Source organism: Colobus angolensis, unplaced genomic scaffold (assembly GCF_000951035.1).
Source record: "Colobus angolensis palliatus isolate OR3802 unplaced genomic scaffold, Cang.pa_1.0 Scaffold34, whole genome shotgun sequence".
Taxonomy (NCBI): domain Eukaryota; kingdom Metazoa; phylum Chordata; class Mammalia; order Primates; family Cercopithecidae; genus Colobus; species Colobus angolensis.
Genome location: NW_012116710.1, coordinates 1,569,868 through 1,583,388, shown reverse-complemented (window position 1 = coordinate 1,583,388; position 13,521 = coordinate 1,569,868).

Sequence of the window (13,521 nt, the reverse complement as noted above, 5' to 3'; positions counted from 1 at the left end):
GAGACAAAGCTCAGAGAAGAGGCATAACTAGTCCAGAATCACTCCATCAGGGCCAGAGATGTGTTAGAGCATTAGAGCCCAGATGTGTTGGCTGCCATGGTCGGAGTCCTTAGCACCAACACCAAGGTGCCACAAGGAAGCCAGAAGCCCAGCACAAAGAGATGAATGTGACCTTGCCCAGGGAGGTCAGGGAAGGCTTCCCAGAGGAGGCAGCATTTACTCTGGACCTTGACAGATACATAGGAGTTTTCTAGGTGAAGGGGAGGAGAGAAGCATAATAGGTGTTAATCCTGTGGTCCATTCAGCAGGCATTCGTTGTACTCCTGCGTGCTGGGCAGACATAATGCCCTCCTGGGAATAAAGCCCTCAGATTCCAAAGGAGGCAGAGAGGAAACAATGTGTTGATGTGAAACACAGAGCAGGATCTGGGTCTGCCCGAGAGAAATCTAAAAGCAGGCATTGAGCACCTACTGTGTGCTCACATTTTATCCTTGCCATTTGATGTGGAAGGTGTGTGCCCATTTTCAAAGAAAGAAACGAAGGCACTGAGGCCATAGGCTTCGGGCTGCCTGTGCTTGGCATGGGGGGAAAAGGAGGAGAGTGACCTCCTGCCTGTCATGTAATGGGCCTCCGACCTGCCTGTGCCCAAGAAAGGTACAGAGGGGATGGGTTTGGGGTCTGGGGTCCTGATCAGGCCAGCTGGCAGAGAATGGCAGGGAAGGGGCCTAGAAGTTCCAACTCCCTGGCAGGTGGTCTCAGTAGCCTCAACAAGGTCTGACCTACACCCCAGAGGTGCCTGTCACTGTTTGTGTTACTTGCTTGGGGACCTTGAGTAAATCATTTTACTCCCCCGGGCCTTCTGTTTTCTGAACTCCAAAAAGCTAAATGTGATCTTTGAGGCCCTGCTTCTGGCTTAGGCATTGCAGATTTCTAACTGTAGTGTATTAGCTTACTATTGCTGCTGTAACAAAAACCATAGACCGGGGGATTTAAAATCGATCAGCTGACAGTTCTGTAGTTCAGAAGTCTGACACACGTCCACCAGGCTGAAATCGAGGCAAAGCCACATTCCTTCTGGAGGCTGGGGGGAGAATCTGTCTCTGGGCCTTTTCTATCTTGTAGAGGCTGCCTGTTTCCTTGATTCACGGACACTGACTCTTCTGCCTCCCTTTTCTACTTTTAAAGGTCCTTGTATTCCACTGGCCCACCCAGATCATCCAGGGTGACCTCCCCTGTCTTAAAGTCAGTTGGTGAGCCACCTTCACTCCATCTGCACCCTCATCTCCCTTTGCCATAAGCTGACATATTCACAGGCTCTGGGGTTTTGGATGCGGGTGTCTTTGTGCAGCCATTATTCTGCCTTCCACACCTGGAAACTGAGACATTTCTGGGAGGCCTTGGGCCAGCTGTCTCCCCTTTTTGGAACCAGTTTTCTCTTCTATGAAATGGTGTGGCTGATTTGAAAACAAAGTGAGGGGATGAGTGTTCACGTGGGTTACAAAGGGTCAAGCGCCGTACATGGGATTAATTCTTTATTCCTGGAGTATTTCTATTGCCAGCAATGGCAGCTGGCGGCCTCTCACCAGGCACTCATGCCTTCCTATGCCTTGTTCTGAAAAGCTGCAGCCCCCGCCCCCGCCCCACTAGACCCCCAGAAAACAAACGTGGGTCTGTGGACGGCTCCTGCTCATTATAATCTCTTACTTCTTTTCACAAAACCCCAGGGGCCCCTGGGATTTGGGAGCTGGGGGATGTCACTCAAGGATGCCTATTGAGCACTAAACAATGGCCCCCTCATGAGGTCATAGGGCCGCTTAGCAACCACCCAGGCCCTTAGTAACAGGCCCAGAAGTGTTGATATTTACCCAACAGAAACTTTGGATTATCTCGATAACACCCAGTTCCTTCCAGAGAGCTGCAGGCACTAAAAGCAAGCTCCACCCACTCCGAGTTGCTGTTCTAGCTCTTCCAAGAGTGGGCCTGTTGGGGAGCAGGGAGTCCTGGGTTTCCTCCCAGCTCTGCAATCCTCTGAGGGCCTCACTTGCCCCCACAACATGGAGATCAGACTAAATAAGCACTAAACATTTAAGTAGTATGACTGTATGTCCCTGCTGGTCCATAACAGTTCCATTTTATCAAGGGTATTAAAAGAGGCGTTTTCATTCTCAAGAGCTGGAACATCAACTTTCCGGTCACCCACCTCTAAAAGGCCACTTCTAGCCCTCAATCCCATTGTTCTTCCCCCCCACCCTCTTTCCCAGTCCTGAATTAATCCTGAATAGTTCCCACCTATGAGTGAGAACATGCGGTGTTTGGTTTTCTGTTCTTGTGATAGTTTGCTAAGAATGATGGTTTCCAGCTGCATCCATGTCCCTACAAAGGACGCAAACTCATCTTTTTTTATGGCTGCATAGTATTCCATGGTGTATATGTGCCACATTTTCTTAATCCAGTCTGTCACAGATGGACATGTGGGTTGATTCCAAGTCTTTGCTATCGTTTCAACTAAAAAATAAAAAAGCAAATTTCTTGAAAAAAAAAAAAATCCTGAATAGTTTCACCTAGTTTTTCAAGGTCCCTCTCTGTGCCAGGCATGGAACAGGGCACTTGGGAAACTAAGGCAAACCAGACATGGTCCCTGCTTTCAGGAGCTTCCAGTCCAGGAAAGAATGAAACTTAAGCACTCTGCAGAAATCTAGGACTGAATCCAGAACCTTGCAGTTCTCAGACTTATTTGCATTCTCCTCACTAAGCTATTTTAGTAAATAATAATACTCCATCAAATTCCAGTGGCATTTTGCAGTTTCTAAAGCATTTCCGTTGTTACCTCATTTAACCCTCATCATCTGAGGGTGTGACTTTAATATATTCCCATTGTACAGATGGGCAACAGGAGGCTGGAGGCCATAGAGGACAGAGCAGTTGGGTGCCATTGGGGAGCAATTCAATCTCTGCCTCTTTGCCTTCGAAATGGAGATATTAGCTCCCGCTTCATAGAACTATTAGGGAGAGTAAATGAGACAGCACATAGAAAGTCCTTTGAAAAATGACAGCTGCCTAAAATGAGTGTTTCTGCCCTGAGCTGTCTGTGGCCTCAGCAGTTGCGCTTCTTGGATGTTCTCCAGTTCACCTGCTTCTCACATGCCCACAGACACCCATTTGGAGATTTCCTGACCCATTTTGGAGAACCGGGAGCACATCTTGGTTGGAACCCCAGCTCTACCTCAGAGCAGCACTGTGGCCTCGGGCAACTTCTAGCCTCAGTTTCTTCATTTGTAAGAGGAGATAAGAACAGGTTGTCCTGAGGATGGAAAGAAGCAAACCACATAAAAGCAGTGCTCGGGGGAGCCAACCCAGCACACAGCCGTTGCTCACAAACGGGAGGTTCTGGATTGCCTCTCTGTTGTCAAGTATGTGAGCAGACTTTGAACCTGTTTGTGTGAGAGAGAGCTAGGGAGGGTAGTACCCACAGGATGGGATTTTTCCCCCACCCCGGGAGCCAGGCCAGCACTCACTTTGGGTGGAAGGCAGACACTGCCACCTTCTCTAAGGTTAGCTTCCAGCCACGTTGTAGCAAGGGGGTTCGGCTGATGAAAGCTGTTCGCTCTGCGCCCCACTCACCTTGCAGGAGAAGGGCCCCCCTCTTCCCCTTTTCTTTACAGAGTAGCTCCACAGGGGCAAATCTGTCAAATGCCATGGTGATGCCTAAGTGGATTCCCGCCCACGCCCCTCGCCAGTGCTATGAGTCACCAACCGGCACCGAGGCGGCGGCCGTGGGAAGGGTGTTCCCTCTCCGGCTGCAGAAATGCTGCTGCAGATGAGCTCTAGAAAGCCAAAACTGGTCCCCAGGATAGGCACAGCGAGGTTCCTTATGCAACTTTTGACATTGTTCAAAATCAGTGTTACAGAAAGCCCAAACCCAGCCCCATAATAGGCATGGCTACTTTCCTTATGCAACTTTGGCATTGTTCAAAAGCAGTGTTAATGTTTGCAACTTCCATTTGCTGAGGGCCCTAGAGAGCTGGCCCAGGCTAGACTTCATGCCCGGCTTCCCACAGCCCAGGAAGAAGCTAAAGTCCCCTTTTCACAGATGGGGAAACTGAGACATGCTTGGGATCACATGGCCAGGACATTTCCAGATGTGACTCCCCTTTACTGGCAGACCAAGGTAGCTTTTGGAATTGGAGACAGAGCAAAACAGGTAAATATTGATACGTTGTGTTCTTGTTTGAATGAAACATAATTGTGAGCAATTGTGTACAGCTGCCGAGCTGAAGGTTTGAACTCTGATTTCTTAAAAGGAAAGAAAAATCTATCTCTAAATCTGAGTTAGCCTAGAATACAAATATGTTTTATAGCAAAATATTGCTTTATATAAAACTTTGAATTTCCAAAGCAGGGCTGTGGAATATGCATGTGTGTTAGTGAGGTATTACAGAGGAAGGAACTATATTAAGGATTGTATTTTGCAAGTAGCAGTGACGGTGATCACAGATCCCCATCTGAGATGTTGAGCTTGGCCCCTTTGGCCCCATCTGTGCCCGTGGTGGGCTTGATAATCGGCACGTCCATTCACCACTGCCTTGCCAGGTCCTAAAGCCATGCTACCTGCCTCACTGCAGGCTTGTCTCTCGTCTTTCCCCACTGAATTCACTAATCGTTCCTCCATCAGGTACTCTAACTGTCCCATGAGCTCATTAAGAATAGGAGCTGAGTTCCAGGAGACTATGTGTTGGGAGAAGGGGGCAGTAGAAAATACGTGTAGTTATTTGAGCGACTTGGTATGCCTGCTGTCTCTGGATGGAGTCCCCTTCATAAAACATTCGCTCAGGCCAGAAAGAGACATAAATAAGAGTAGAGGGAGCAGAAGGTCTCCACAAACATTCCCACCTGCCTCAGTGCTGTCTGAGCCTCAAATTTGCCTGACCCAAGTCAGGTAAAACCAGACTGTACCATTCAGCCACAGGAACAGCAGGCCGGGCCGTATCCTACCAGCAACCTGCCTGATTGGAGGGTTTACTTTGCAGCCAGGGTTTGGCAACTGTGCATAACAGCTTCCGTCTCTCCCAGAACAACTGTGAATGTTTCCCCTTTGCTTTCACCATGACCTCACCCGGCATGGATTTCCTACTATTTAAAACTCTTCTGCATCTTGTTCCATAGACCGGGGTGACATTGATCCTTGCTATAATCAGAGGAGGGTGTGAAGCTGGTGCCCAGGCAGCCTGGGACCCTGGAGGGATACATTAAGTCTTGACAGGGTTCCCATGAAATGGATTTCTGTGCATCAGAACCTGTACTCCTGTTGACTTTCATTGGAGCATTGAGAATGTGTCCTGCTGGAAGGGAGAAGTGTTTGATGCAGCTGTACTTCAGAGGACACTAGACCTTTTTAAAAAAGTATCACGTAGACAAAAAATGTGCCTTCTGGGGTGAAAAAAAAAACTGGTCTGTAATATTAGGATCAAGTTTATTTCTAGCTAAACAAAAAAGGGAAAAATCAAAATTTATTATATAGTTAAATTCATCTTGAAGAGACTGAAGAAAAAGAAACCAATAATATTCCATGGCCAGGTAAAATGCTCTCTCTACATTCCAATACGGTCCTGATCTGCAGGAAAGTGTTCTGTTGCATTATTGCTATTTAATTCAGTCCTAGGTTTCAGAAAAAAAGTTAATATGTCTTATCAGCCTCTGTAGTAAACATTTATTGCTTTTATATTGGTCTCAGATCTTCACTTGTTTTTTCTATTGAAACTTCAGAGGCTCTATTCTCTGTAGCTAGCCAGCCACAAGAGACTCCCTTGGGCTAAGTTCCCAAGACCTGTCATGTGATACAAGTCATTGTCATTATTGCTTCCTTGGGCTGTTAGCAGAATGTGATCCCATAGCAGGATATTAGAAATATATAGGATTTGGAGTCAGACCATTTTCTTGCTATGTGGCCTTAGGCAGTTGACTTAATCTCTCTGAGCCATGTGGCTTCCTCCCCTGAGTTCTAGCATCACTAGGTAAGGTCAGATGGCCCTCCTCAGTGGGCCCTTCAGTGGGCCCGTTCCCTGTACTGGCCGTTGTTTACCACCCTGTGCTGTCCCGTTCACTTTTCTATCTTCCCTGGGCTCTGAGAGCTCCCTGCAGGCAGAGTCTTTGCCATCTCTGTCCCAGCACAGGGCCTGGCAAGGAGCACAGGGCAGGGGTTTGAGATGGTTGAGAAAAAGAAGGAAAAGAAAAAAGGAAGTGAGAGGGAGAAAGAGAGGTATGGAAGGAGAGAGAAAGGAATAAAAAGTATGGAAAATGCAAACTTTAAACTTCTCTGCAACTCAGATATATTTCACCACTGGCTGGCCTAAGTGATAGGACATGCTAAAAATTATAGTATTGCTGCTGCCTCTCACTTTCCAATGTTCAGCACCAGCGTCCCCATCATCTTACAGGTAACACATATTGAGCACTTATTTATATGCATGAGCTTGTTTGCTCTCCCAGGAGCCTGTGTGGTAGGCACATTTTCTCTCTTTTTCTAAACCATCTCAAACCCGTGCCCCGTGCTCCTTGCCAGGCCCTGTGCTGGGACAGAGATGACAAAGACTCTGCCTGCAGGGAGCTCTCAGAGTCCAGGGAAGATAGAAAAGTGAACAGCACAGCACAGGGTAGTGAACAAAGGCCAGCACAGGGAAGTGGCCCACTGAGGAGGGGCGTCTGACCTTACCTAGTGATGCTAGAACTCCGGGGAGGAAGCCACATGGCTCAGGCACATCCATTTGATAGACAACAAATCACGATTCATAGGAGAGGTTGAACCACTCACCCATGTCACACAGCTGGCACATGGTTTTAACCTGATCTCCACAATCCCAGAGCCAGTGCATTTAATCAGTGTACCCTCAACACTTAGTTTTTGGCTTGACAAGTAATTGATTTCAATAAAAAGTCTTTGAATAAATGAATGGACCTGGTCATTTATCTCATTAGATGCTCAGTCTCACTCTTAGTTCTATCTTCCTGGCATATGTGATGATTGAAACAAAACCTCTGAGGTTAAACAAGCCTGGGTTCAGATATGAGCTTTCCATGTTACCCTGGGCAAAGTCATTTTCTCTTCTCTAAGCATTGGCTTTCTTCCCACTAAAATGGAAATAATATTGGTGCCTTCCTCCCTCAGACTGGATTCTGCTGGAAGCAAATCATAAGATGAGAATTCAACTGCAAGTAATTTATTTGTGAGGCATAGGAATGCTGGTAGGGGAGTAGGGAAGTAAGACAGGAAAGGGAATGAGGTGTTATCAAGCAAGTTAATTATTACTATGGGCACCTGGATCTGGGAGCCAGTGTAGAACCCACAGCTCATGGTTTTCCCAGCTGAGAGGGAAGGGAGCTAGGGTATCTATACACTGTCTGTACACCAATTCCCAACACCCATCAATCATTGGCAGAGAGCTGCTGGAGTTGGTGAGTTGCATGTGCTACTGCAAAGAACATGCTCAAGCAGATGCTGTGTGTGATATCAAACCAGCTTGCCCCACAGTGGTTAGATCTGTGGGATTACGGACAACGAAATAACAGCCTCCTCTCAGCACCAGCTCTTAGTGTTGCTATGATGATTAAATGGGTTCATTTCTACAAAGCTTGGAGAATAGTCCTTGGCACAGATTAAGTCCCTTATGAGTGGCAGCTTTCAGGGGTCTTTTCCTAGCACTCTCTGTGAGATACAAACAGATGCTTTTGGGCTCTGCTCCTTAGAACCTCATCACCAGTCTACAAACAGTGATGTGGTCCTGCTGAGTGTCAGGTGCTGGGCACAGCCATGAGCTTGACCAGCTCTCCAATGTTTGTGACCCCTTCGGGTAGACAGAAGATGAATGAGAAATGACAGAGGCAGTGCCCAGACTCCTTGTCCAGTGCTCCTCCCAAATGCCATGGAAATGGGTGTCACACATGTGAAGGGTGTTGGGAAAATAGTCCAACTGGGATGCCCAGTGAGTATTTTTGTAGCGTAGGAAACATGTTCAGCAAATGTCTAAACTGAGAAATTTCCTGGGGAGATTCCCTTCCACTTGGGCATAAGATGATTTTGCCTTAGAAGAGACTTCAGTTTCCCTAGACAGGGACTTGGAAAGTCCATGCCTGCAGCCTCCCTGAGGACTAATATTTAGAACTTTCATAGAACAGATGCATGAGAACAAGGATCTGTCTTCCCTGCCACGGACCAGCTGTGTGGCTTTAGGCAACTCTCCCTCTCTGGGCCTGTTTTCTCCTCTGTGAAGTGGGTACAGTGAGTGGAATGATGGGCATAAGAGTGCTTTGGGAAATGTAATCCACCTGTGTCTTCTGAGGCAGGAGATATGACCATTGTCGTTACTGTTGTTGCTGTTATTAGGAAAGGTGTGACCTTGGGCCAGTCACTTCTTCTCTCTAAGAATCCTTTCTCCCTGTTGCCTGTGGTCAAATCCTAAAGGGCCAGGAATGTGAAGACAGCCCCCTGTGTCTTAGTACCACAGAACAGGACTTTACCAGGCCTGAAAGGACTCATGTTCCAACCGCTTGTAACAGGGAAACTGAGGCCTAAAGAGGAGCGAGGACTTGCCTGAGGCCACACGGCCTCAGTGGCAGTCAGTTCTGGACCCAGCCAGAGCTGCTGAGTTCCAGCCCACTGCTATTTCCTACATCTACTGTGAGCTGTACCGGCCTACCCCTCTGCCCCCGCCCTTGACCCGAGCTGCTCTCCTCTCCCCAGACCGATACAATTGACCTGCCCCAGCCAGGAAAGTCTGGGAGGGCACAGGGGCCTCTCACTGCTCAGTTCCCGGCTGCTGGAGTGTTCGTCTCTGCAGCAAGTCAACATTTTTGCCTCTGAGTTGGTGTGTGGCAGATGGCACAGCAGAACTGAGCCTTGGGGTCTATTTTTGACTCAGAGAGGACATTGCGCAAATGCTCAATGCTCACTGATGGCAGCGAAGGGTCTGGAGGATGGGACAGCATTAATCTGTTGGCTTTGGAAGACCCACCACCTGGGCTCAAATCCTGGCTTTGTCACCATTCGCTGTGTGCTCTCAGATATGAGGTCTTCCTCTGAGAGCCTCAGTCTCCCCATTGTAAAGCAGCATGATCAATAGGTTGTACTTCGTCAATTTGATAGGTTGGTGGCCTCTCAGAGGAAGATGAATACATGGTGGTGGGACTTTGGGGGCTAATTTATAGCTCTGAGAAGAGGAGGCCATAGGAAGGTAGGGACCTCAGAAGGAAGGAGTTCCTGGCAGGCCCAAGTCAGGGTCTGGAATGGAGCTGTCCAAGGTGCAGCCCCTTCACACCCCATTTAGGGGCTGAGTGGCCCCCGTGGGGTGGAGAAGCTGGCAGCTGGGGTGGGACCAGACAGAGCCCTGGGAACGGGCCACTTTGTTCTGAGTAGATAACCCTGGACAGAGGGGCTGGGTGGGGTGGGCCCAAGGGAAGGAGGCGTCCGGCTAAGGTGGGTGAGGGGGACACACAGGCATCATTTGTAGGGGAGGCTGAAGGTGGGAAGAAAGTGGATATGGGGAGAGGGTTCTCAGCCTGCCACCTCCGTGTCTTGCCTCCTGCTGGAGTCAGGCAGATGGGGTCTTATTGGGCAGAATCCCAGCTCCAGGGAGCAGTTGGGAAGGCTGAGAGATGGGTGTGGAAGAGAGACTGGCTCACAGACAGCCTGCTGCATGCACAACTGGCCTCCGGCACGCATGTCCCTGTGTGCGTACTAACATGTTTTCTTCCATGCACATTTACTATAGAAAATGGGGAAAATGAAGACATTTTGTTTAAGAATCAAACATCTTAACCCCACCAACATTGACATTTGGGGAATACTATATCTTTCTCCTTATATCTTTTTTCCATACCATAACCATAGTAAGTTTCTTGTTGGAATCATGTAAATGACCCTATATCATTTCAGTTCTCTACTCTGCATTTTTTATTTGAGGTTATTAAGATGTTTTCCTAGGTCATAAAAATTATTTGAAAACATGCTTTTTGGTAGATGCCTAATATTCTATCCTATGACTCCTCAGTAATTTATTTAACTAATCCCCTAGGACTGGATATTTAGATTGTGTCCAAATTGTTGCCATGATTTTAAAAAACCACTACTAACAATAAGAAAACACCATGATGAACATCTTTATGATCAAATTATGTCTGCATTCCCAATTATTGCATATTCCAATTTTGCAAATTTCTGTCCAGTCCTAGAGGAAACAGACCACTTCTTTGTTTTTTTCAAAATGTTTGGGGTTTTTTATTTTGTTTTGTTTTGTTTTTATTTATTTATTTATTTTTGAGACAGATTCTTGCTCTGTCAGCCAGGCTGGAGTGCAATGGCACGATCTCGGCTCACTGTAACCTCCATCTCCCGGGTTCAAGTGATTCTCTCACTGCAGCCCCCCAAGTAACTGGGATTACAGGCACCCACCATCATGCCTGGCTAATTTTTGTATTTTTGTAGAGATAGAGTTTCACCATGTTGGCCAGGCTAGTCTTGAACTCCTGACCTCAGGTGATCCACCTGCCTTGGCCTCCCAAAGTGCTGGGATTACAGGCGTGAGCCACCGCATCCAGCCTAAAAATGGTTTTCTTTCATGTGTATATATGCTTACAACACATATTATTTAGTTTCATTTTTGTCTTAGTCCTTTAAAATGGCATCATTCAGTATGTAATCTTCTGAGATTTGCTTCTTTCAGACTTTCTTCTACTGGGAAACGTTTCTCAGACTTATCCCTGTGGTTCCTGCAGATGTAGTTTATGCATTTTCATAGCTGTTCAATATTCTGTGGCATGACGATACTACAGTTTATTGATTCATTCTCTGGCTGGTGGGCATATGGTTGTTTCCAGGGTTTGGTTCTTTCAAACAATGTTGCTGGGGACATTCTCAGCCATGGTGCCATTTTCCTAGTAAAGGAACACAGGAGGAAAAACAAATTCTAGAAGAGGCAGGTAGAAACAAGAGTTGAGCACATACAGCTTGAAGTGAGGTGTCTGCAGGACATGAGCTGATTATTATTTTGGAGGAAGACTGTCAGGAGCATCATCTGTGGGCTTGGCTGAGCAGCAGAGCACTTAGTTCAGGCTTAGCTGCCAAGGTCAGTGATCTGGGGCTCTTGAGCACAGGTGGAGCCCTCTTCTGTGCACCCCTTCAAAGAGGCAGAAGCATCGTTTGTGAAGGGAGCCTGATCCACACACCTGTTCATCTTGGTGCCATTAAAATCTGAGCCTCACGAAGTGTGGAGTGTCTACTTTCAAGGTACCTAAGAGAATACTAGATGTTATTAAATAAGAGCTCATCACCTGATGGGAAAACTAGTCTGTTTCCTGTTCTCTTTCCATATTCCAGGTCCATCAAGGCAAAAGGTTCTGCTGGAAGTAGTCTATTTTTAATGACCTCCCCCACAAATATTTGCTAAACTCTGTTTGATGAGAGACCAGACTTTGGGACCAAGCCCCTAGACAGGCAATAGGATCTATCAGACATAAAGATATTCTGTTGTTTTCTTTGCAATTCTTTGTTGTACTCATCTCCTATTTGTGGTGAGTGGCACTGGTTTTGCGCTGATGGTAATGATACAATTTTCCCTTTAAGAAAATTGTTTAACCTTAAATCAAGCAGATTAGGGAAAACACTCATGAGCTCAATGATAGGAGAGATAGTGACCATGATGGCAGTCATATTTGATTGACTGAGGTTTGAGAAATGCTGACCTAAATCATCCATTCTCAAACTTTTTGTCTGAAGACTCATTATGTTCTTAAAAACTATGAAGAACAGGGTTAGATGCGGTGGCTCACACCTATAATCCCAGCACTTTGGGAGGCCGAGGCAAGCAGATCACCTGAGGTCAGAAGTTGGAGACCAGCCTGGCTAACGTGGTGAAACCCCATCTCTACTAAAAATACAAAAATTAGCTGGGCATGATGGCATGTGCCTGTAGTCCCAGGTGCCCAGGAGGCTGAGGCAGGAGAATTTCTCGAACCCAGGAGGTAGAGGTTGCAGTGAGCTGAGATTTTGTGCCATTGCACTCCAGCCTGGGTGACAGAGTGAGGCTCTGTCTCAAAAAAAAAAAAAAAAAAAAATTATGAAGAACCCTCAAAGAGTGTTGATTGTGTATAGGTTATATCTCTCCAAATTTACAATACTAGAAATTAAAACTGATTTTAATAATATTTCTTAATTCATTTAAAAATAGCAATAGTAAATCTATTATGGTAACGTAAGTAACATAGTTTATGAAAAAATAACTATATTTTCCAAAACAAAAACAATTAGTCAGAAGATTAAAGTTGTTTCATATTTTTACAAATCTCTTTAATGACCTACTTGAAGGTAGTTGGATTCTTATCCACATCTGCATTCAACCTATTATGATATGATTGATGTTTTAATTGATGTATATGAAGAAAATCCAGCCTTACATAGATATATTTTTGGAAAAAGGAGGAGTATTTTAATAGTCTTTTCAGATAATTGTAGATACTTTTCTTTAACACTACACTCTCAAACTCAACAAGCTCAGTGTATTCAAGCTCAGACTGCCATAACAAAGTACCACAGACTGGGTGGCTTAAAAACAGTAATTTATTTTCTCACAATTCTGTAGGTTGGAAGTCCAAGTTCAGGTTCAAAAGCAGTCTGCTATTAAGCACATTGATCAAGTTTTTTAAATTTTATGTTCTGACTTCAGCCAGGGACCTGCCAGGAATCAGTAGCAGACCAGAAGGGACAGAGGAAGGAATCATTGAACTGAAATAGAGAACAATAGAAATTACCTACCTAATCAAAATAACAAAGAGAAAGTAGGCTGGAAAACAAAATGAACAGAGCCTTGCAGACCTGTGGGACTATAACAAAAGATTTAACACTTGTGTCATTGGACTACTGGAAGGAGGTGAGAAAAAGAGGGTGGGGCTAAAAAAGTACCTGAAGAGATAATGGCAGAAAACATCCCAAATTTGGCAAAAACACACAAACCAATCCTACAGATTCAGGAAGTTGAGCAAATTCCAAAGAGGATAAACCCAAGGAAATCCACATCAACCCAAAAAATAAATTTCTAAAAACTAAAAACAAAACAAAAATCTTGAAAGCAGTGAGAAAGAAATAACATCTCACCAATGGGGGGTAAAAATTTTGAATGACAGCAGGTTTCTCTTCAGAAACCATTACAGTCAGGAGGAAGTGGCACCTTTCTCAAATGCTGAAAGAATAGGACTATCAACCCAGAGTCCTATATCCAGCAAAAGTATTTTTCAAAAATGAAGGAGAAATCAAGACATTCTCAGATGAAGGAAAATTAAGAGAATTTTTTGCCAGAAGACCTATCCTAAAAGAATGCCTATAGTTCTCCAAAGAGAAAGGAGACAGTTTTTTTAAAAGAATTCCTGGGACGTCAGGAAGGAAGAAAGAACATGGTAAGCAAAAATATGGGTAAATGCAATACAGTTTCCTTCTCTTCTTGAGTTTTCTAAATTATGTTTGACAACTGAAGCAAAAAT